Consider the following 27039-nt stretch of genomic DNA (forward strand, 5'->3'; position numbering starts at 1 on the left):
TGCAAGCAACAAATTGCTAAATTGTTTATTTCGAGAGCAACTAATTCGGATGATATCCTAGGACCAATTTTAAGCCAGCAACCAATCTTTTACTGATACTTCACTCTTGTTCCGCCAGCACGCTGAGGTTTTACGTGATTATTTATACTTATTTTGCAAGCAACAAATTGCTAAATTGCATATTTCGAGAGCAACTAATTCGGACGACATCCTAGGACCAATTTTAAGCCAGCAACAAATCTTTTACTGATACTTCACTCTTGTTCCGCCAGCACGCTGAGGTTTTACGTGATTATTTATACTTATTTTGCAAGCAACAAATTGCTAAATTGCATATTTCGAGAGCAACTAATTCGGACGACATCCTAGGACCAATTTTAAGCCAGCAACAAATCTTTTACTGATACTTCACTCTTGTTCCGCCAGCACGCTGAGGTTTTACGTGATTATTTATACTTATTTTGCAAGCAACAAATTGCTAAATTGCATATTTCGAGAGCAACTAATTCGGACGACATCCTAGGACCAATTTTAAGCCAGCAACAAATCTTTTACTGATACTTCACTCTTGTTCCGCCAGCACGCTGAGGTTTTACGTGATTATTTATACTTATTTTGCAAGCAACAAATTGCTAAATTGCATATTTCGAGAGCAACTAATTCGGACGACATCCTAGGACCAATTTTAAGCCAGCAACAAATCTTTTACTGATACTTCACTCTTGTTCCGCCAGCACGCTGAGGTTTTACGTGATTATTTATACTTATTTTGCAAGCAACAAATTGCTAAATTGCATATTTCGAGAGCAACTAATTCGGACGACATCCTAGGACCAATTTTAAGCCAGCAACAAATCTTTTATTGATACTTTACTCTTGTTCCGCCAGCACGTTGAGGCTTCTCGTTGTTATTTACACTTTTTCAGTATGTAAAGTATTAAAAAAAATGTTATTTCGGCAGCAACAAATTAGCAACAAATTAGCAACAAATTCCTACGTTATTTCTGCGTAGATTGGCTTTGTTGTAGGTATTGTTCCGCTAACTGAATCTTCCTTTAGCGAAACATCGTTTTTTTAAATAAACCGACAGAGCAACAAATTTTTTTCTTTGGCAACTTTTTAGCAACAAATGAGCAACAAATAAAAATGTTAGTTAGAATCGATTCCGCTCATTTTGTTCCGCTAACTTATAAGACGTAAAAAATTTAGGAATAGAGATTAAACGTAATGCACAAATACGATAGAAGATATAATATGTCTTGTATCTTATTTGTATATTTTATTTGTATTGTTACGTTTTTATTTCTATTCCTAATTTTTTTCTTTTATATCTCTTTTATCTCTGATATTTAATATTTATTCCTAATATTTCTTTCATTGCACGCAGGACCTTATTTTCATTTGTATTGATCTTCAATGAATACAATAAATATTATTGCAATAGCGGCCATGATATATGGTACATTAATAATACGGAGATACTTCAAATGAAAAAAACTGTAAGCCGTAATTAGCTTAAAAATTCTTATCTTTCAGAACTTTGCCTGTTGTTCTCCGGTGCATAATCTCATGATAAAATCATCTGAATAGGAGAAGAGAATAGTTTCGAGCATGTGCTTTTGTTAAATGCATAAGCATACTTTAGGTAGTATAAGATGTGCGCGTAAGAGCGAGATATCGGAAAAGGGCCGATCTCATAAGACCGCATGAAGTAAGCACTGTTCAGCAGACATGTTAATCTCGCCCGTATATATGAACACCAGGGACCGCGTTAGCTTTTACGACCTATCCTTGACTGCGATAATAGCGCTATTTATATGTAGAACTCAGTATTCTCACGACGATGCACGTAACGCAGAACAAATGTGTGCACCTGCCGAAGCGTATCTGCGCAAGGAGGACGCCTCCTAAAAGGCCGCGCGGTATACAATACAACTGAATCCACCGACACAATTGCGCAATGGATAACGACTTCTATAAAGTGCAAAGAGAACTTCTAGTAGCGAGAACGGAAAATGTGAAAGAACCGCTTTACGATGCGATAGCATACTCGATAAGGAGTGTAAGTGCACCCCAGCGAGATGATTTCTCGTTTCGCTTATAAATCAGAAATGATGCAATCGCTGGCTTCAGGCTGGCAAAAGTTTGAAGTAATCGACTTTCAATCTTTAAAACGAAATTTCACGTATTATATCTCTATACATTTATAATCTTAAGAAAACATTTATAATATAATCTTAAGGAAAGATAGACTTCATATTTTAATAGCATAACAGAAATTTAATCTGAACGTTTTCTCGAAGGGTGCGTATTAAGAAATCGGAATTACAGTTTTTCAACGCAATAATTTTTGGTGAGATTGCCCAAAGGGTTTTTGCAAAAATTCGTTCTTACGCGACCTGCGATAACAGATTTTTTCAGTAGAACGTCAACGAATGAAATTTATATTCGCGTATCATTGTCACGACTATTACTTTGTAGTCATATATTTCAATAAGCTAGAGATTCTGTAATGGAGATTGACTGTGGCGAACGTGCAATCGCGCCGCGGTGCTTCGATCGACATAACCGATTGCAACGCCGTGCAACCCGATGCATTAACTGCAGCTGCTGCAGCATTTCTGCATAGGACGGACTCGAGAGCAGGATATTACATTATGCGCATATGGGTCACATAAATACATCGATCTCATTAGTCGCCGATAACAATCGGGCCAATTCATCCAATCGCCGTCAATGACAAAATTACTGAGTGAGCACACAACGACATTTAATTATTCGGTGACCTAAATCAAAGTGCTCATGCATTTAATCTGGCTAATTTTCTTAAGCTACATACTCTCTCATTGCATCTTGATATTGTGAGATCATATCTTATAATAAATATAAATAAATCATATCTAAAAATATAACAAAATGCCAAGAGAAAAAAACAAGCAGTAATCAAGCATATTTTTAAATGAGTGATGAAGTACAGTATGAATAACGTATTTTTAGATAAAATTATTATCTCGTTAAAAATTACTTCATTTAGTAATATATATGCTAATGTATAACATAATGTGATATGGACAAATTACATCTATTAATGAATGCCCTATTAATTAATCATTCATGGTGAAAAACGCTAATAAGACTTCGCTCGTTTCACCTATAATGGCTCATTAGCTAATCCGTACTGTACGTTCGGTTGATGCACGAAAAAAGTACGGACAGCTACCGACAGTCTGAACAGGAAAATCAGGAAAATTAGCCCATGTCTGATTATCTCGTTAACGACGTCGTTGGTAGAAGAATCGATACAACGATGCTTGGCTATACTTCGACATTCTAATTAAACTTTGGCTAATGAAAGAAACATTTGCAAAAATTTTTGCGGATACAGTAACGTTCAGTAAATTACATTTACACTTGTTTGTTGAACTAGAAACTTACTTTTATTAATGTGCATTGAGAAAGAGAGAGAGAGAGAGAGATCACTGAATTTTCAGAAAATTACTGAATTAACTCTCTGAGTTTCTTGTAAAATTCCACTCGAAAAATTGATTACTGAATCGTTCAAGCTGGAGTGACTTTTTCATTCATATAAAGTGACTCTTCCATTCCTATGTCGTGAGTGGAATATTTCCATTCATAATTAAAGAGTGAATCTAATATGCTCTACAGTTGGAAATAGTGCATGCGTCAAGCAGTTCAGTAAGCATGTCACACTGATCGTTGTCTCATTGTCGTGTTGACATTGTATTTTGTTGAATCGCTATTATATATTATAAAAATGTTGACGTTTCTTTCAAAGATAAAATAATAATAAGAATTTACGTATACTGAGAGTTTATACATTTTTTTTAATAAGACTCTGTCTCATTCTTAAATCGTCTCGACTGATATCTCACTTGAAACAAATGAAACATTTGCTGTAGTTGAAGTTAAACATTTACCCTTAAAAATAAAAAATGAAATGCTAATCTATTCCGAGTGACAGTATTTTCATTATCGAAATTAATTTTCGGATCTCGTTTCGGATGAGATTTCGCTCTGAAAAGTTTAGAGAATAATCTGAAATCTAAATTCTTTTTACATTTAATGAATTAATAATCGATTCAATTGCTGAAAAAAACGAGGGAATTTTTATTTTATTTGTTTTCATTGTAATACGCGAAATAAAAACGACGAAAGTGTTATAAGGTCGCAGATGTGCAACCATTCGTGATTCTTGCAGAAACTCAAGACCGGCAAGATAGCTAGAGCCGGTCTAATAGCACTTGCTCGAATATCCCGGGACTTGTATCACGGTGGATGGGGCTGAAGTTACTAACTAAACGAGTTTCTCACTAACAAACCCACTGGCACGAAACGATGTCGCTGACAGTCGAGGCTTACAAGGGAATCGGTAGAGAGGTTGCGTTAATATTGTTCAGAAGTTCGCGCTATGTGAGGTATAATGAGGCTGAGTGTAGGAGAGAAAGCGGAAGATAGGGTGCGAGGTTATCCAATAAACCGAAACAATAAGTTTGACAACGACTTTAGTACTGGAAATAGATTCCGATGATGGAAGTAATCGAAAGTGCGTGGCATTGCAAGTGCGATCAAACCGCCATTGTATACACAACAAAATGCAATGAACTATTCATAGCAATAACTTTTTTTATATGTATAACGAAAACGATACACTGAAAATATACTGAATTTTTTAACGTTTGTTTGAGATAGTTTTAAATAAATATTTACTTATTTATTTGATATAGAAAACTATTAATTTGATTTAGCTATCATTTTTTTTATTGAGAAATACACATTTATTTACTATAAATAAATGTTTACTTAGTACTATTCAAAGAAATATGTATTAAGATTTAGTAAATTTTTTCAGTATATATTGACATAAACGTGTAAAAAATATAAAAATATATAAATATATCCTACATATGTATCATATATTTCAACTTTACACACATGTAAGTATTGAGAAGAAGATGAGTTGCTTTTACACACATTTATATAAATGGAATAACCACTTAAAAAAAATGTTATATCTTCTCCTTTTCCATGAATATTCTACAATATATTTAATAAAATATTCGATTAGAATGCAAGGAGCAGTATTGTAAGAATCGAAATGTCCCATGTAGGATAAAATTGCTTCGAACATTCACACGTACCTAAAATAAAAACAGTTCCGAGCAGGAATATCGCGCGTTCCTTTATCGCGAGCTTTCCCTCAGCACAAGATGCTCATCCTTTTTATCTCCGTCCGCAAACGGGCGAACCCCGATTGCGGTGAGGATGCGGCTGCGAAGGACAGGGGACGAAAGGAACGAGAATGAAGGACGGGGGTGGCGCACTCGACAACTTGTGGATCGTTTCATTATCCTGAAGTGGTACTCGCGCAACTTCTAAAGTTCACCGTACAGAAGTCGGGCCATCCACCGAGGCGGAATAATCATATCACTTAGCGCGAAGACGAAGAGTCTTTGGCCGCCGCAGAGTCTTGACACGGTCCTGGAGCTTAGCTAGGCATCGCTGGGCGCGCCTCGCGAATCTCAGCTTCAAAATTCCTGTCCGCCACCTCTCTATTGTCTTCTCCCCTAAGATATGCACCCTTAAAAGACCTTGTTTAGAGCTCTATACGCGTCGTCATTCAGCGCGGTGTATAATAACTCGGGGCTGCGTGGTTCGCATACCGTCGCGTTATCTTCCGTGGAACGATAGTAGTTCGACGAGGCGGCTGCGCGTAATCTTATTTTCCACCGTTTAATTTCCTCTCGAGTTACGATAACGGTCGTTTCGAGGGCAGCAATTTACGCGTCGTTGCGATCTGCGTAGAAATCGCAAGGAGCATTCTCGTCGCCCCCAAGCGCCCAATTTCTCGTTCGTGCGAATGTGTGCGAGGGTTTTACTGCACCATGCGTAATGACCGCGGTGGGTGTTCTATTTTCACCGTTGGTCGTAAAATGCGGAAACGGAAATCACGGAAGATTAAATCCCTTCCACGATATTTAGATCGTCTTAAGCGCTTTCAACGTGGAAGCATTTCTACAATGAGATATTCATCTTCTGACTTTCGCGCAAAAGCGATGGCAAATTTGTCGTGCTCTCGTGAAGATCGGATAGAATGTAATAAAGTAATGGATGCAATGCTATAGAATATGTACCAAGAATTTTCGAGTCTTGGAATCATAAAAGTATTTGTCTTTCTGCCAAAAAGTGGAGCACGCTTGGTGAACTAAAAGACTTAGTTTTTCACTTAAAAGACTGATTGAACTTTGCTAAATCTACTTGAATATAGATTTTTTACATTTTAGCAATCTGATATTTGTTGTTTAATTCTGATAAAACTAGAACCTTTTCTTTTTAGCTGAACTTCTTGCACGGTTTATTTTTCCTTCTTTTCTCTCCACTTTGGAGAAGAAAAGAATCGTACAAGAAATTCAGTTAAAAACAACAGATTTTAGATGAGACATGATTTTTATTTTGTTTCTTTAGTTCACAGATAATTTCACAGTTATACATTGTTTTTCCCGTCAGATTTGCAACGCTAAAAACGTGAAACGACGGCTGGAACTCGTTTAAACCGCGAATACCCATGTAGGTGGAACCCGGATTCCCACATTCTACCATTTACGAGCAATCGCGTTCCCCACAAAGTTTCGTCGAGAAACTGAAGGCGGAGGAGGCTCGCAAAAACGGTGAACGCTGAGATGGGTTTGTTCGCGGTGCAGCACGGTGAAAGAGAAAAAGGGGATGAAAAAAAATAAGAAGGCAAGAAGATATACTTGCGCGTGGAGAAGCGAGAAGAAGATACAAAGCGCAGAGACGAGGTGCGGTAAGCCAGTAATTAAATTTGCAACTGTTAATCAAGTTCGAGCAAACGGATCGATGCCAGACGAGAACCACAGCGGTTGTGGAGGAGGGAGTTCGGTGGACGCGAGGGAGACAGGGATGGTGGAAGTGAAACGCCCGTTGCCAAAAAGAGACAGCAGAACGTCGGTCAATAAAATCGAACAAACAGCCCCGATCGAGCTGGAGGAAGTAACACTTGAAGTTTTTGATTGGAGATAACCGTGACAACACAATGATCAGGAGAAACAAATGTAAAGAGATGGAGAATGTAGAGAGAGAATGAGAGAGACGCGGAGAAAAGAATCGTTATTTTTCAATTACATAATGATTTATTTCCTGTGTATCTATTGGTCTAATCGCGCGAACGGTGTGTCCAGTTGTCGTTTGTTCTACCACTCTCATACATAAAAATCGACACGCATCCGTGAGTACGTGCTGCGTCTCACGGTTTTCGTCTATGATCCTTGCCCTTCATTCTCATGTGCACGCCCTCGAGAACAACGGAAGTGCGAGCCATTACGGACGATCAAGGGGAACGCCGTGAGGGCAGAGAACACGCCGCTTACGTAGCATCGCCGTCACGATTATTATTATTATCATCCTTCCCGCGCGCGAATTACGCGTAATTTTACCGATTAATCGACGTGTCGCGTTACGACGCAATCCAGAGCGGAACAACGAGCGGAGACAGAGTGTCCGTACGCAATCGCAGTCGGGAAATTAACGACGCGTGTCGAGCTGAGCCCCAGGGTTAAAAAACTAACTGCGTCCGTGAGATCGTTGCGCACATCGCTGGTGAGCCCGACGAGATATTCGCCCAAAAACCCGAAAAATAATACGAATCCGTCCGACAGATTGACAGGTCGATTTAAAAAGAGATTGCGAGCACCCGCTAACTATCGGCAAAATCCGATATCAAATTTCCCCGAGAACGTGGGCCTATCACGATCGAACTGACAATACAGAAACGGGAAATTTTAAAACTTGGCTATATAAAAAAAAATTCGTCGTTTCATTATACAATAAAGATATCTGAACAAAGTTGTCACTAAATTCCTCATTTTAAGATTCCATAATTTTTTCTTGATTTCCAGACAAAATTTTATAAATTTCCTTAAGGCTTTCAATAACATTCTGAAATTTTTCGTATTTTTATCTCGATTTGGAAACCGTCAAATATTTTATTGAAACAGCAATTTAACGTAGCAATGTAAATCACTATTAACGTTGCTGATGCCGCTTCCATTTAACTGTTAAATTGGAATTGTATTCCAAAACTGTGTAAGTGTGATGTACGCATATTAAATTTCTTTAAAGCAAAGAATTTTAATTTTCCAGAAAATTTTGCAAAATTTTCCTTGATTCCCTAATTTCCAGGTTTGTGGCAACCCTGCTGAAAATATTGCTGAGTACAGCAAAACTAAGAAAATCAGCCATTTAAAAGCATGCCCATTTCTAAAATTTGCAACGCAGACCGTTTGGTGTGCACAAGTACTTAATTGGCCGGTGGACTTTAATGGAATAAACGCGACCAAACTGGCAAAGCAAAATAGCCGATGGAAGTAACCAGGAGTAACGAAATGTGTAAGCGACTCGCTCGTGGCGGTTAATATTCGTTCGCTAATCTGCTTGAATTTTTGTCCAGCCAACATGGTTGAGGACCATGTGCGAGCTACGAAAATGTCGCGACGTATCCGAGCATCTGGCAGCGTGGAACGTAACAGGACTTAATACGAGTGTGTATTCAAAACGCCCTATTCGCTGTTTGTAGATAATTACGCGATTAATTCAACAGATAGCAATAGTAGTTCGTGCAGGTTGTCCGTCTAACTCGATTGCATCAGTTTATTGCTCAATTTGTCCATTCTGTTATCATTAATAAAGCAAAATGCAGAATGTCGTGGTCGTGATGTAACATTTCGTAGATAAGCAACTGTTTCCCTATCAAAAGATGGTTTATTAATTTCAGTGGATCATGTTATCGTAGCTCTACATTTATATTTTACATTATAAATTTTATAGATTATATTTTTGTTACAACGTTATGTTTATAATCTCTCAAAGAGAGGAAACTCTTTATAAGGTAGAACCAATATAGCCAACTCAGGCACTGAGTGTACACACATCGATTGTAACATTTTTTTTAGTACTTTTGTTATTCTAGATAATAAATTCTAATTTACCTGCTAAATATTGTGGAAAAAGTATATAAGTAGATAAATAAATAAGTAGATAAGCCTATTACTTAGAATATAGTTCCACATGTATTTTTTATATATCAATAAATATATTAATAAACTTATATAAGAGAAGTAACATTGGATCATTTTATTTTACTAACATTTTTTCACAAAAAAGAGGAAAACGTACTTAGGTCATATTGGATATACATAACCCCGGATCTACAATAGAGTTTTAAGCCTTAAGCCATAAGAAATAGACGAATCATAGTCGATTATTCTCCTCGAATTCGACTGTGATTGGTCAATTTCTTACAACTTAAGGCTTAAAACATCTATTGCAGATCCGGGGTAATGCGTGGAATGCTACTTTGTTTCATCTTTACTGCACTTACATAAAGATTTAAATATGTTCCATATTTTTTTATTAACATTCGAAAATATTCCCTCTTTTAAATATGACATTAATTTTCAATTTTGGACTCAGCAAAAAATAAAAAAAATCGCAAAGCTTAGTAGGGATATAATAAGATCCGGTTACCTTACATGAGTGCAGAAGTTGGCCCGTGGACCAATATACCGGTTTCAGCCACAAATGGACTAAATATTTACGCCGTATTAATTGCAACGGCCAGCGCATCGATACTTGGCTAATTGATATTTGCGAAGCGGTCAGCGTGCGGTAATTCTACCGGTATTCCGCTAATTAAAATATGACGCGATCCTCCCCCTCCTCCCCTCCAACGAGATCGCGCTTGTAAATTTGACCAGGGCAACATGTGTCGATACACGTTGCCGTCGTTATCGTTATCGTTATCATCGTCATCGTCATCGTCATCGCCGTCGTCGTCATCGCCATCGTCGTCGTCGTCGTCGTCACCCTTGTAGCCAATGCATCGAATATCCGGTTGATGCATACCGTGCGTTACAACGCGACGCGATGATGCCGGGCGTTTTCCGCGCTGCGGAAATCGATCAATGCCGACGGTGTGGCGACGGGAAATATCAACTGACTTCGTGATTCGTCGATAACTCGCACGCTGTCGTGTTGGCCACGTAGTGTGCCAATCAACGATTTACACAGGGGTTTTCCACATCCCGGAAATAACCCGCAAATCTCTGATTGGCACCTCAATCGAGTAAATCAGACGACGGTCGGATGGCCAGCAATTGTTACAAACACAGATACTCGACAACGACCGGTTATTGCGGTCGAACGGTCGTCAATGTTGTAATGAGATATTTGCGGACACCTCGGAGAAACAAAGTTAACGGATTACCGTTTGCACTGCAGCTGTACTCTGGGCAAATCAAAGATAAAAAAATATCCGAGCGAGACAATAACGCGATCGTCAAACTTTTATTTACGCGATGAACGTTCATTTAAATGTCAACAGTTGCATTGCTCTTATAGCGACGATTGTTATGAACATTTTGTTGACGACACGAAATACCTTAATGGAACGATAATCGAACCATCTGTAATTAGATATCCGTAATAACCAATAATGTTGCTTTACATATAATCTGTAATAGCGTTATAAACGATTACGTACGTTTGTTGGTTCACTCGAGTGTGCAATAGATAATATTATATAGGTACATGCTCGGCGCGCTGTACGTGATTAATATACAAGCGAGTAATATAAATTTAATGATACCGAAAATACTCGCCATCTCGCGTTTCGCGATAATGCAACATGCAACATGCGCATAATAATTATGTAAGCTTCGCTCGATACGGTTTCCAAACTACGATATACTACGAGCCGAAACTTTTTTTTTTATTCGTGGAATGAAACAACATTTCCACTCTGGCATTATTCGCTTCGACGATATATGATGAATTTCACTTTTTCAGAAACTATTGTGCCTTTTGCATCTGTCATGTCACACAATTTTGCGACTGTAAAGCATTTTCGGCTTGTGATTTATTTTCTATGGAATGGTTGCTCATACAAGTCATGAATAGTAAAGTATCGATATCGAGAGCGCTGTGTATTAACAGCGTATTATGCATGATTAACAAATCAAACGATCACGAATAAAAGTAAAAATCTCATTTACACTGAAAAAAAATTATTAAATCTTAATATGTTTTTTTGAATAGTATACATAAGAGAAAAATTTTTGGCATTTGTAACCATAATTATATATTGCTATAATTGTAATAATAATCATATATATAGTCCTATTCTAGCAACAAATACAATATATAGGTATAGTAGACAATTTAAAATGACTATAATTATAGTTATTATAAAAATAATTGAAATTATCTCATTAATTTCAATAATTCATGTCATGTAGTAGCTCTATATTCATACTTTACAACACTATATATTTTATAGATTATATTTTTGTCACAACGTTTTGTTTATAATCAAAGAGAAGAAACTCTTTGTAAAAAAAAAGGTAGAATAGTTGAAAAACATAAAAATAGTTTAAAGTATACATATGATTACTAATATAGCAATAATAATCATAATTGTAGTAATATGTAATTATAGTTATAAATAATTTTTCTTACAGTATACTAAATAAACAATTACAGTAAATAAATATTTACTCAATGAAAAAAATAGTAATTGAATCAAATTAATAATTTTTGTATCAAATAAACATATTTTTACATTTAGTAAATATTTATTTAGAACTATTCAAACAAATATTTATTAAAATTCAGTATATTTTTCAGTGTAAATATTCTATTTATCACCGCACGGGTATTTACCAATTTGAAGTTATTAATCGCTAAAATCTAATTGGTCTTGAGGTCTCGTTTATCGGCCCTCATAAATCGCCACTGCTTTATCATTCTATTACGAGCTCATAAAGGAGCGTTCACTGTTGCGAGAATTAATTCTGTTGCTTAATCTTTGCGCTTTCTGCATCGCGACCAAAAGTTAGTAACAGTGGATCTGGTCATTGCTCTCCAAATTATCGGCTCGAAATATCTTCGGTGCACGTAGATGACGACGGCGAACCGCCTTTGTCAGATCGGCACGTGCGAGCTAGCAAACGCTGGCAAAGCAAATTGCCAGGGGTTTGTGGCACCCTGAACTCGACCGCGCAAGCTGTTCCGCAAACCAAAGGATACTTCCGGCGCGTACGAGAAAGCAACGTCTTGGCGAGTACATACACTCGAGCAGTGCGCTGCTTTCAAGACACGATCATCGAAATTCAAGAGAGCAGCGGCTACTACGGCTTGTGGAAGTAAATATAGCTGGAAGAAAACTGGTAATCACGATTTTTACGTCTTTTATTTCTGTCGTCGATTATAATAATTTCAATATATTTCCTTTTTATTCAGTTCCTCTTTCTGAATACATTGGTGTGAATAAACCTTTTTTACTTTATTTCAGGAAACCACAGAATCACGATGTCGTACGGCCTTCTTAAGAGATTCGATTTATCGTTTCCGAACGTTGCAGCTCGCAACTGTGCCTTGGATATATACAGTTGTAAGTGTAGCTGGGGTCACATGCTTCTGCCGGACATGTGAATTTATAACGCCTTCGACGCGTTTGCGAACCGTCTGATTCGACATTGAGAAACGAGGATAGGGGATGGGGAGTTTCCTACCGACGTTTATTTTTTTTCATGCCACTGCCGTTCTCTCCGTTTCGCTTGAACGTTCGTCAAGAAATCCCCCGGAAGCGGATTTATGGACTCGTAAATCGCTCTCGATCTTTCATGGATTAACGTTCAATCTCGCGTAAGCGTGTACGGACGGCGAAATTTTTCTTCCACCAAGTAGAAGACTTGCTGGAAGTATCGCAGTTATCGTCCCTGTTACAGATAAGAATAAATTTTTTTTATTGTCTGATTTAACGATCTGTGAGAAACGATCGGTGACGAACTTTCGTAACGAAATTATTCGAATTGAAAACGTCCGGCGATTGCAAATCGAGCTGTCTGTCGCAGAGGGTTCTATACGCTGCCACAGCGGCGTAACATTTATCGAAAAACGATCTGCTCGTTAATTAACGACTGCAGAAGTAACGGGGACAGTGAAGTTGCGAAATATGCGGCAGTACTATCCGCCTATTAACTCGCTTACTTTCGAAGCAATAGAGAAACAAAATTCGTATCTTTCGCAGCACATATTTCCTAGAACATATCGAGATCAGAAGATTTTCGCAGTTCAGGATTTATACGAGGAAATTGGTTTCTCTGAAAAATAATTTGCTACGTACGCAGGAAAACTTTCAAATTGCAGAAACCGATTTAACGATAAATCAAGCAACAAAACACCTACAGAAGTTTGCCCAAATATTTTCTCGCCATCGAGAAAAACGTATATTTTCAACAAATTAATATGAGACGATAACAACATCTAAAAGTAATAATTATTATTATTACTTAAACTATAAATGATATTCGTAAAAACAAACATACAACAAGCTGTATATTGACATGTAATTTAATTTTTTATCTTTAATTTAAAATAATTCAAGATTTTTTCATTTTGTAAATATTTAAAATATTGACAAATTGAAGTGTTATGAAAAGTTTCAATGTTTAATAATAAAAAGATCAAGATTTTTCAGAATACCACCGTCATATTTGTGACATATTTTTTGCTACTAACGTATTAATGCAATGCAAATGCTTTAATTAAATAATTGAGCCATTCGTGGTTGTCATATTATAAAATCTGCGCGCGCTATTACCGAATCGAGCGACACGAATTTCATTAATGTTACACGATATCCATTCGTTCGCGTCACACATAAACGTGGTTGTAATTATCCGAACTCTATCGTGTTACGTGAATTGCGCGAAAAAAAGTTACAGCCCGCATATTATCGACGTGCATCCGTTCATTTTCGCAGCGTGTGTACATCGGCGACCATTATCGTACATATATTTACGTAACTACATATATACGTATTTATATAATTTTACATTTCAGTCAGACCATGATGTTAAATTTGGAATTTATCATCGCAGCCTCGATACTCGAGACGCTCTCGCTGGATCTTTGTAACAGGGGCCTAAGGTTACACGTGCGACGAACGTCTGCAACATTCAAGCCACGGAGTATGTAGAGTACCTACAGGTATTTGCTGGCGGTCCTCTCTGAACACCGGTTCACCTTGGACGTGTCTCAGACTCAGGCGCGCCTCGTGTAAGCCTCGTAGGAGCGTCAGCTTGGTCTTAGGACATAAGGACTATAATTCGATCAGAATGCCAAGGCACGCTGAGTAACGGTAGCCGATCTTGAAAGAAGGGATATTTCAGTAGAATAGCGATCTGATGCGAGTCCTGGTGCGATATTTAATAATAGAATATTATGTCTCACTAGATGTCTCAATAGATGCTACTAAATAATAATAACGTTCCCGTGGAGTCGAATTGGCGCAACTTCAAGCCACTCGTATAATTTTTCACGATCACCTAACGTTTTTAAGACGTCCATATTACATTAATACGTAATAATTGATGTATTGACATTGCAATGCAATTATTTTTCTTCTTTATCAATATCCGCTGGCATTATCGAAACTTATAATAAGAGATCTGTTTTCTGCTGAACTAATACATACACTTGTAGAGATAAGGTAAACGTCCTATATAGTGACCTAATATGTACTTATGTCCGGACATTTACACAAAATTTTGTTTATATTATTGTTAATCTGAAATTCTTTTTTAAATATAATGTTATAATTTAATTGTGTAATCTTTAAATACAATTAAATTATAATAACATAATAAAAAAAGCATTTGAGAGATTAATATAATAAATTTTATGTGTGTTCAACACATTTCCGTCACTGCACTACAATGGGACGTTTACCTTATACGTTTAATATTTGACGAAAGCGAAAAAAAGAGTTTTGGTGCAGACTAATGCAGGAATAAAAAACAATCCTAAGGTTGAAAGGAGAAATTCATAACGATATATATGTATTTCTCAAAGTTCCACAATTTTCTACGGTTCCATGACCTTCTGTTGAATGGCCTGTATATCAAATAATAGGGATCCATAACAAACAATTGATTGAATGAGCGCGGAAATGATAGGCGGTCGAATGTGCGGCATGCGGGCGGGACGTGTCGGGCATCGCCAAACTTTGGAGACCGCTGTCAGAGGCATCGGGGCGCGCATTTCCGTGAGTTGGCCGACAAGAGTTATCGCCGCGAAGTGATGAGAATCCAATATACGGCATTGCCGGCGATAAGCCGTACGCTTTCACCAACTGGGCAAAAAAAAACAGAACAATAGGAAGGGCGCTATGGCAGTACGATAACAGCGCACCGCAATGACGCCACAACGAGTGACGCGACCTGTGGAGTTTCTCTCCCTCGTCCATTTCAACCATAACCGGCAAACGTCGTCTCCTGACTTTTCAGCCGAGCAGGACGAGACAGAGTTGTGCACGAGGCTGTGCACGATCCACCCCAGGGAATCCGTCGACGTCGTACAAGCGTGATGTCGATGTCCTCCTGCGACTTTGCTGGCGCGCAAAGCCCGGTATTGTCTTGAAAATTCGCCGCCTTCGTTCGTCGCGTCGTCGAGAAGAAGAGACTCGACTTATCTGCGAATGATTATCTTTCGCTACAAACGAGCAACGAACCGATATTATCGTTCTATCTCCCTGTAGTGAATTTTCTCAATATATCATGTTACGATGAACGATCTAACAAAAATGTGTATGGATACCAATAAAATTCAATTGAAATATAAAATAAAAACTGTATCAAGTGATACACTGAAAAAAATTGATTGAATTAATCTGGAATAGTATAGAGTGAGTGCAAAAAGTATTAACACAGATAGCTTTAAAAAAAGAATTATTTTTAAAAAGCAAATATTAATAGTTTATTAACAAAGAAGAAAATAGGCTGAATATCTTTTAAAATTATATTTACCTAAAAAGATGTGATAATCAAAATACTTTATGTAATTTTATATATAAAAATAAACATAAACGTGAAAAATTAGTTTAGCTTCTAAAACGTATTCTTGATTCTTTTATTTATATTAGAACAGAACGTACTCATTATACAAAATTATTGATTAATGTTTATTTTCTACAAATAAGTCTTTTTTATAAAAATTTCCTCTGTACAAGTTCTGTACTGTAATTCCTCTGAATGCTTTCTGCACTCACTGTATAATAATCTACAGACTTTGTTGAAATAAATATGAACTATCTATAATTTTGGTTAAAGTAACCAAAATTATAGATTTGATTACATATACTCTGGTTACTGTAACCATGTCGAAAAAATAATATTCTAAATTTTAGTTAATCATTTATATATATTTGAATAGTACTAACTAAATATTTACTAAATATATATTTATTTGTTGCAAAAACCTTAATTTTATTTGACAATCATTTTTCTTTGTTGAGTAAATATTTATTTACAATAAGTAAATGTTTAGCTGGTATTATTCAAATAAACATTTATTACAATTTAATACATTTTCTTTGACACATTTGGTTGCACATGCATTCTGAAAATAACAAAACTTTTAATTGACATATAATGGCAATCTCTTATTGACATTTTACTAATAGTAGTTAAATATTTCAATCATACTGTATGGATATCTAAAATTTCCACAGTCAATTTTAATTAGCTGTAGCCGTTATAATTAAGGATCAGAAAAATTTATTTCTTTAAATGTTCTAGTTAGATTGCACACCAAAATATTTGATTACAATAACCAGAAATTCTATTTACTTCCACCAAAATTTGGTTAATCGAACATATATTGTTAACTCAACCATGATTGTTTCTTCACATATAGCAACGCTTGAATTCCAAGACACCTTTTATCTTTCATCACGCTAATGCTCTCTGGTAACAACTTGTAACAATACTGAAGTTAGTTTGGTCCAACTTATCCTTGGATGTCATCGACAAGACAAGCTTAGGTTGTCCCCTAACTTCCACTATTCCACTTATCCAACAACGTTGCACAACACTATGAGCGTTGTTGCAAAAGCGTAATCTAAACTGATCGATACAATACGGTGTCAGTTGTCGACGGTTTCTGCGATTTTTGAAAACCGGTTTTGGAAGCAACGCATCCGATGACGAGTTTTGCGACAAACAGAGCGCAAATTCTTGCTATTCTTGTCCCTCGAAGCTACGTGGCAACTTTTCGAATTTCTTCCACGGCGGTTTCGTGTTCCACGTGCACATAATGTTTCGCCCGGATTCCGCATTGCAAGTTACTGCAGTTTCGAAGTTCGGAGTCGAGGATAAATCTTGCGCAATCGCAAAGTTATATAAAGGCATACGATCTACAATAACGTCATCAAGCCAACGGAGAAGTCAGAGACTTGAAAATCGCTAACTCCCTCTTAATCATAATAATTATAATTCATATATCTCTCGTGTTTCTTCCGACGTTTCGTAAGATACGAATAGAAATTAATGACTAGTGGTTAACAGCCAAGTTAGTGATAAAAAGCAAGTATTAGGAGAAAGTAAAGGAGCAATTCATGTGCTTTTAATTCGTAGATCAGACGAGCAGACGCGAAAGTATACCAGCGATTTGATGGCTAACTCAATCAAATCGAGAAGAATACGATGTGATAAACGGACTTCAGATCCTAGAATGATAGCCCGGTGAAATTTCACATCGGCAATGATTCTCCGACTAGCGGGAGGTCACGACCGCGCCTTGAGGAAGCGAGCTGATCGTTCGGGAAAGTGAACAAACCACGTTCCATCCCTACCACCATAGCGGAACCAAGGTTCTCCCTTTGCTCTCTTCATCGGCGTATTCCTACCATCCGTGGTCTCGCAATTCTCTCCAGTCCCCTCTACAGTCTTTTCAGTTGCGTCGTCTCTCACCTTTCTACCTGTTTCTCTCTCCCTTCTTCTAAAAACATTTCGCCCTCTGACTATGCGTTGGTACACATCTATGCTCACTACGGTGTATCCCAAATCACATCTCTCACGTAGCATCTTCTTGTCTTCGTCTATATCGCTGTCTCTTGATCCAACCTGTGTCAGTACCACTGGAGAACGATCTGACTATGAATCCGAAGGATGGTTTGAGAGGGGCTGGTATACCGAGATCCGTAGAACCGGTAGCTATAGTATGAGTAATCCTGACTGCGTCCTATGTTTACTAACACGGACGAGTTGAAGGAACCGTGAATGGAGTAATGCTTCAAAGGCCCTTCAGATCCGACGCATGCGTTTACTTTAATCTATGATCTCATTTTTCATCGCGCCTTTCATATTAAAATTGTAACAAATTGATTTTAATGGCTAAAGCTAAGAAAAAATTTTATATAACTATACTTGAAAATTATATTCCCCTCCTATATATATGGATGAACTGCTTCTAATGGCGACTTGAAAACTGCGAGCTTAAATTACAATCGTCATTAAATGACGACGTTTGAATGTGTGCACATTCTATCTTTGTTGTGTTTAATCTCGGACACAACTTAATCATCATACCGCCAAAACGTTTCATTTGACTATGGAATTATTATTGAACGCCTCAGTTATCTCGTGTTAGCACAGCACAATGAATTCGAGATTAGTCGAGAAATACTGGCTCCGCCTCGAAGTCGAGGCTCATATCCAAGTCTGATGTTGGATCTAGTGGAAGATGAGAGAAAGAGAGAGAAGCAAAAGAGGCAAGGTAGAAGCGAAGACAGCTCGTTTCGTCAGTTCCTCGTACAGAACAAACTTTAATCCGTTGATCTTAAGATTAACAAATATATCGTGAGAGAATATTTGACGAATTTGTCACGAATAAAAAACAATAAACATGAAATGTACAACACAACAAAAAGACATTCTTATCACACAAAGACATATTCATTATTAAATTAATAATCTAATTGTGCATATTGAAATAACTGTAACGTATTCTAGAACGAAATTAGAAAAATTTGACTCTTATATCACACATAAAACGAAGAGACAAAATCATTTTCCGGTAAATTGCAACGAGTTTTCAATTTCTCGTCTCGTAATATCGAAAGAAATTGTCGCGGAAATAAATTACTCTGCTTGTTAATTCTATAGTGGACATGCCATTTGTATTCCCTGCCATAATTGTATTCGGCGCGACGACGAAATGTTCGGGTCGCCGGTTGATATCAGCTCTTCTGCGCTCTCGTGTGGACGGCACGAACTCACTTTAATCCGTTGATCTCGAGATTAACGGATACCCCGAGGGTCGTCGGTAAATTCCTCTATCAGGGGTGAGAAGGAGCGAGGAATGCAATACCGCAAAGACTGCAATGTCGGTTGGGCTAAAGTCACTGCGCTGAAGCGGTAAAATGTCGATGAATAATATCGATCGAGGGCACGGTCGACTGATGACTTCATTTACAGAAAAATGCGATTTACTTCGAATAACTAAGCTTTTGCATATGAACATAGCGAATCAATTGGCTCTCTCTTGTCTTTAATTTTGGAACGTCAAACGTCATTACTTTCATCGTTACTTCCAGTCTATAATTTTAGGTGGGCCGTGATAACCGTTTTAATACACGAACGAAACTTGATTCTCTCTCGGAAATCTCAAAAGTGAGACGCTATATGCAGCCTTTATGCACTCAGAGGTCAACTACGTGAAAGGAAACTCGCGCGTAATTATCACTTGTCAGATATACCGCAGGCGTTTCATTATCTTGAAAAATTGCACACGAAATAAAAGATTTATGAAATGTCGATTAAACATGTATTCTACGTGCAAATAAAACACAATCTAATTTTACACGACGAGAGACTTACTCGCCGGCAAGAGGAAAATCGCTTTTCTGAGCGTTGAATGTAAATAATATGCTCGAGAAACGCTACGAAGTCGCGGATTTATGATATCTGAGGGGAGACAGGCGGCTTAGACAGTGACGACGTGTATTATACATCCACCATATGCAGGATCTACCGCACGGTGAGGTAAGGAAAAGGTGGCATCATCTCTCCCTTCTTGCACGGTGGGATAATTTTCACACAGAATTCGATTCAGATAAAGTCACACCCCTCTCTTATGCGCCAAAATATATCCCGATTATACCCAGAATTGCCTCGAAGGAGGCGTGTAAAATGGAGAATAAAAGAGGGTTTCCTGAAAGAAGTCCGGGTTTTGAAGCGAGGAGCGCAGGATTTTTGGGATCGATTGGGTCGATTTTCCCACGGGTGTAACGCAGGTTGACACCCATTTGCCGGCCGAACTTGTACTTTGGCAGGCTCCATTAGCAGTGGCCAGTGATAAATAGATAAACATATCAAGGGTCGGGTATTCTACCTCACGATAAATTTGCCTGACAGTTAAGTCCATTATAGCAAATCAATTACAGTATATTTCCACAGGAAACGTGCATCACGATTGACTTCACTGCGCAGTTTCGTCGGGCGGATGGATTTATATAGAAATAAACAGAGAGCGACTTCCGTCACTACAAATTCGATCTATCGCCATAAAATAAGCGCCGACATTCTTTTTCACATTGTTACATTGTGAATTTAACGGTCTAAAAAGTGTCGTCGTAACATTTTTATCTTCCACTCGTTTATTTAACTCAACGTTTAATATCTGAGACACGTTGAAAGCGTGTCTGTGAATATCACAGCGCTGCTTAAATCTTCAACAACCTCACGAATGACGGTGAGAAGAGAGGTACGCGGCAACGCATCGTATTGTAAGTAGACGTAAAACGCTTCCATTGAGTTACTGTGGGAACAGGATCGATTATGTCACTTCGTGAGTTCGTGAGTATCTTATGAATGAACGTAAGAGCCTGCTATAATTTATGGCCCGATTGATAGCGAAGAAATGCGTTCCGCCGTCACCGCCAGCGAGCAGCCTCCTGACACACATACTAATACACAACGCATACAGGAAAGATAATTTCTTTCCTCTCTTACTCCTATCTTAATTGCTAGAGACAATCTATTCACTATGTAATTATATGGTTTTAAAATTGTAAGAACAAACAGAGACTTAAAAAGTCTATAATATACTAAAAAAAATGACATTAAACTTTAATAAATATTTGTTTAAATAATATTAAATTAACATTTATAATACTTAAACGGTAAATAAATATTTACTAAGTAAAAAAAATGATAGTTAAATCAAACTGATCCTTGTACCAAATAAATATATGTTTCAGTTAAAAATGTTAAAACATTTATTAAAATTTAATATATTATTCTCTCAGTGTAAATATTTATTGACTTTAGAACTGCATCAAATATTGAAATATTGAAAAATCTTTAATGCATGGTACAGATCGCCAATAATAAATAAATTTTACATTGCAACGCTTCCTAGATGATTACACTGAGAAACCCATTTAGTTAAATCAATTAATTTCTTGATTGGATACGGGCAAACAAAATTCTTGATTGATGCAATAAAATAATTTAGAAGAGGCTCATTCGGCATTTATGAAAACTTTATCGACGGATACACTCTAATGAATTATTTTACTAAAGATGGCTCGGAAGGAGCAGAAAAGTTCAAATAATTAAGTCAAATATAGTACAGACGAAACACATGCGAACAAACAATTTGTATATATAGTATAATAACAAATTAAATTGTTAATTTGACGCATCAAAAACAACGTAGAATTACTCTCAGTTGCCCGTATTAGCGAGATTAAATTGTTAATTATATCAGAGAGTCCAATAAAATATTATATTTCTATTTAAAATAATTTAGTTGAAGCAAAACATTCGGTTATTGTAAAATGTTACAATAACCAAAATGTTTTGCTTCTAAATTATATATATATATATATATATATTCAACTAAATTATTTTATTACATCAACTAAGGATTTTATTTACCCATATCCAAACAAAACATTAATTGACTAAATGGGTTTTAGTGTACCTAAACATTTTGATCTTTAATACTAAAATCCGCCAATGTGTATCCTACTATCAAAGGTGCCAATTCAATAATTTCCTATCCTTGTTTTCGGTTAATAAGTCATTTTAGTATTATTTATATCGTTAGAATTATTATATCATATTCACATATTTTCAATATTTTGTACTGTATATCTAATTCAAAAAGAAAAATTGAAATGATTAGCGGAGCCAAAATGACACCACCGACAAGTATTAATAATTTTGAAATACATATATGTGTGCGCAAAACGTATTTTCCAATAGAATGAAAAGATGTCTCGACCGAATTGGCAAGTTGTAGAACAAGTTTCGTGATGATAACGAAAAGATCTATCCTCGCGAAAACGTTGGATGCATCAAACTTTGGTTGAACGTCGGAATTCTGTCTCCGCAAATTGCATCCTATTCGGGAATATTTGAAATTCGCGGAAACTTTTACTCCCGATATAGTTTCCACGCTGGTGTCGCGCGGGAGTTCAATCAAATCGAACCTCTCAAATCGAACTCTGATCTATATCACGAATCTTTCTTAGTCTTTTTCGAAGAGTCCTGCTTTGGTATTTGGCTATAGGGTTCTCTCTTTGCTCGCTTTTTCCCTCTTCATCTTACTTTCTTACCGCAGCTCGCAACCTTTCTTTACCAACGCCTGACACGCCCTAACTCAATCCCGACTACTTATTACGTCGTGCTTCTTTCTTCTCCGTCCATTCTTTGACTTCGAAGCGAAGCAAGCCGGTGGACTCGCGCGCGTATAATCACGCGCGAATGAGGAAGGATGATTCGGCCTCGAACGGCTGAATTCCGTGAAATTACTGAAAATCGAGGTCTGTTCACCCCGGGTGAATGGGTGCAATCGCGGAAAAATGTCTAGTCACGTTTACGCGCGCACGTAACGAAGCGACAACGGAGGGTAAGGAGGACCGGTCGCCTCTTACGTAGGAAGGTGCTGCGCCTAGGTTGCTAGGAAAGAGATCAAATTATTTGACAAAAAAAGCTCTTGCCGTCGCAACTAGCGTGATTGCATTGATGCTCTGATGTAGAGGCTACAGAGCGATCGCTTCGAGATCGTTCGTAATCAAGGAATCGAAGCCGATGTAATTGCGAAGGGTTCGAGTGAGTGAAAGCGTAAAATAGCGGGATAAATCAGGCACAGGCGTTTTAGCGAGCATCAGCGCGGATATTGAATTCCCTTGCTTCCTTATTTTTTCCTTCTTGAATTAACGGAATCTCTGACAGATGGTAGCGCGAGACGCGATCTGCGTACATTGTTGATAGGTAAACGCGCGTGCATGTATTCCTCTCACGTGCTATTCATTAAGTCTAAATATCTTACCTATACCGAAGAAGAACATTCCCGCGCGTTACCTTTTATATCCTTTTATAATTGAAAGTCAGGATGCAGGAAACAGCGTATTGCAAACGTTATAGAAATATCACTTACATAAGAAATTTTGAATTATTTCGTTGATTATATCGAAAGAATAACTTTATTATCTTCACACAACTGACGGAAAAAACAAATTTAACCGACACTCACGTTTCAATGAAACTGGCAATCAGTTTGAGTCTCCTCTATAATTACTTTAATAGTTCAACAAACTTTAATTTCAGACCTGTATTTAGCTAAATTTTTAGACACTTCAGCAAAAATGTTCTTTCCGCGCGTCTATCTCAAACAGGTGTGAGCAATAATACACGCACTTAGCGCATTATTGAAAATTCAAATTATACAGAATTACAACAGCGATAGTTGACTATGAGTCTCAAAGCTGGTTTAATTGCGAGTGGCTAATTGAATCATTAACGTAATCAAACAATTAACGTATGACTTTTTTCAGGCGCCATCGGCGAAAAGCCGTAAAAGCATGAACATGGGAAACTCTCCTCGAGTTTCAAAACACATGCATATTCACGAAACATTGCGCAATAACGTTACACCATGCATTAACGAGGATCGTTAATTCCATATTTACTAATTACGTCAGTAGATCGGCGCAGCGACAATTTATATCACCTACAATTAACCGTGAATTATTCGGCCGCGGGTATAATCGGCTTTAGGCCGCGCTAAAATCGGCTATTACCGCGGAATGTTACACGCTAGCGAAGTGACTAATTACTCACGCAGGAGAGCACACGCGGAAGGAGCTTAAATTCGACGTCATCCAAGTTCGATCGGCGTACCTCGTGGTATGTACGTTTAGAACAAATCGCTGAAATTTAAGCGGTATTAAGATTTTGCCTCGGTGGTCGAGTTGATTAAGACACTCGCTTCGGAAAGTCGAGAGGTCCCAGGTTCGAATCCTGGCTGAAGTAATATTTTTCGCAATAAGTTCTTTACCAAATTAATTTAGGGGAGATTATTTCATATATAGGAATGTCCGAACGTTTTGGCGCACACAGTCACATCTGAGATAATTAAATTTAAAAATTAAGAATTGGTATATTATATTCATAACATTTAACTTTGACCGATTATTGGCATTCTTTATATTTATTAATCGATATTGTTATCGCTAATGAAAGCACATTTGCTTTTTTGAAGCATTAATAGAAATTATCGTGTTATCACGCTTTTTTACGGTTCGTTGAGCAGTAATCATAAAATCAGGAATAAAATCGAGAATATTATTTCGAGTAAGCTGTAAAAACGAGCTTCGCCTCGTGTATACGTGCCCCGAGAACGACACGTCGACTGAGCCGCTCGAGATTCCTGTCAAGAGACGACGTTCAAGCACCGATTGGTTGTTTGCGCGTCGTTTAATGCAGGTGCACTGGGACCTGTCCGCGTCCGCGGTGACGAATTGCGCCACTAAAGCTGACTCTACTTGTACGATTCCACGCCATTTGCAGGCAGTAAGGGCACCATTGCAGCAGTCAGCGGCAATGCACGGACCCGGCACAAAGTTAGGCTAACAGACCGTATGAGACGTAGAACCGGCTGCCGAAGTGGTCGCGTGAACGAGCAAGGGGGAAGAGAGGGCGAGGAAATAACGGAAGGAGGATGAGGACGAACGGATGGGAGAGAAACGAGCGAGAGGAGAACAGGGCGTTGAGAGCGAAGAGGAACGGAGGAAGGAGGATGGATAGGCAAGATTCGGAAGATTTCTGTTATTTGACGTAATGATCCTTGCGGAATGTGGCGAGCGCTGCCACAAGGGAATATTTCTCTTCGCCAGAATTCTACCTGCCCTCCACCAACATATGGGTTCTCCGTCCGTTTCTCTCGAATGTATTTTCTTCATTAGTCCAAAACAGACAAATCAACATACGGTTTTGGAATGCTTCTACTAATTGCGATTTGAATCGCTGATGACAGATTGAAATGATACATGGAGTTTGGAATAATAAAGTCCTAACTAGCCAGATTAAGAAACTTTTTATTTACGCCGGCTTTAAAAGAACCCTATTTCGAGGATGAATACCGATGCTCTAGGAATATTATTGTCCGATAGAACCGCGAAGTTGGAGAGAAAAGTAGTAGGGAATGTAAAAATTATGACACTTTAGAAGTTATTTTTCTCGAGATTCGAGAACGTTGCAACTTAGTGGCCATTCTGCGCACACGATACGTTTCCGCGATAACGTTTCGTGGCAAAAACTCCCGACTTCCGTACAGACTGTGCGTTTCGCAATCTCGAAGTCACGGTAAAGTACAGGATGCTTGAGAAATTCAGAGCAAATGGAAATTCCTGGCTCGGCGAGAAATAGCGAGGCGTAAAACCGGGCGGCATCTGAAATACAATTCCCTCCGCGGACAGAGTAATCGGTTCGTAGATCTCATTACGTAAAACGTATCATGATGTTAACAAATTTACGTGGACCATTTTGTAACGTTCGCGTAACATTGGCCCGAAAGATTTTCGAATGACGCAATGCGGCGCCCGCGAATTTTTTAAAAGCAAGAGGACACACCGTCGCTACGTACACTCTCCTCTCGATAAAAATACTTCACGTAACCAAATTACCCACCATCCAACCTACCGTCTCGATAAACGTCGAGGAATCCCAGCCGGAAATCTACCGCAGGCAAGAGAAACATCGAAGGAAAATGAAGGCGAGAGCGAAAGAGAGAGAGATAGAAAGATATGACGCTATAGAGTTCTTCTCAATCGAGAAAAGTGCCTTTCGCGAGGATTTACAAAGAGTTAGGATAGCTTTTTACATTCAAGGAAAGGTGGGTAATATCGATATTCTCAGACAGTTGAAATAATAATTCTAAAGAACGGAGGAATGTCCATTGAAATAAGAAAGAATTCTGCGATAAGGTAAGATTATTTCCACGTATATGATGTACCTAACTGTAACGGATATATTATAATATCTGTTACATCGTGAGGCGTGAACAGAGCGAAAGTGTCCGTGCGAAATTCGAAGTTTATCATTGGGGTTGTCGAGAATTCACAGGGTGTGATTAATTCGTCAAAGTAATTTCACCTGGTAGATGCGCCCGAACGATAACCGTATGGCAGACCGACAATGCCGGGTGTCGGCGCACTCCGGAAAGATCCTCTGGGAATCATCTTTGCAGCACAAAGCGCCATTATCATATACGTGTTCATGCGCGGCAGTGAAATTTCCTGGATCGCAACGGGCGATGCAACGCGAGGAAACATCGCGCGCGTGACGGCCTTGAGCGCGCGAAGCGAGGCAGATGTCATCTCCCGTGTCGACGCTCGGATGAGTTTAACTGCGTTCCGCGATCGTGCGAAGAAATTTCACCGAATCAAAATGCATGCGGAAGAAGTGACGCTCGTATTTATATTCACAATTCTCTAAATTGTTAATCAACTTGACTCTACCCAAGTAGAACACAAAAATCACGAGGACATCATCATGACCTCATTCACTTATAAGTCAATTTTTAGGCATCAAATGACGTCATGATGACTGTTCTGTGATACCATGACTTAATTATGACTCCGCGTTCTACCTGGGTATCTTATTACATTTCTTTATAAGATTAAAAGTTTTTCACGAAAAAACGTCATCCAGAAATACACGTGGACATAGTCGGAAAGGTCTTTTAAGGGATAAACTCTTTAAAAGATAAATTCGCGTGCCCGAATTCAACAGAAGGCCTTGAAAGAAGTAACGTGCACAAAGGGCTTTTATAAAAATCGGAATTTTCGTGTTCGAAGAATTTTGCAACAAA

The 27039-nt window shown here is 38.0% G+C and overlaps 1 long non-coding RNA gene and 1 other non-coding gene across 2 annotated transcripts in view; one reads left to right on the top strand and one right to left on the bottom strand.

Moving 5' to 3' along the window:
• Positions 1-27039, bottom strand: part of LOC108727410 (uncharacterized) — a 109918-nt gene that overhangs the window by 70490 nt on the left and 12389 nt on the right. The window lies entirely within an intron of this gene.
• Positions 24125-24200, top strand: TRNAP-CGG (transfer RNA proline (anticodon CGG)). Its single transcript has one exon. It is a non-coding gene; the product is annotated as a tRNA-Pro (tRNA).

This window comes from Mycetomoellerius zeteki, unplaced genomic scaffold (genome assembly GCF_001594055.1).
Source record: "Mycetomoellerius zeteki isolate Tzet28-1 unplaced genomic scaffold, Tzet1.0 scaffold49, whole genome shotgun sequence".
Classification (NCBI taxonomy): domain Eukaryota; kingdom Metazoa; phylum Arthropoda; class Insecta; order Hymenoptera; family Formicidae; genus Mycetomoellerius; species Mycetomoellerius zeteki.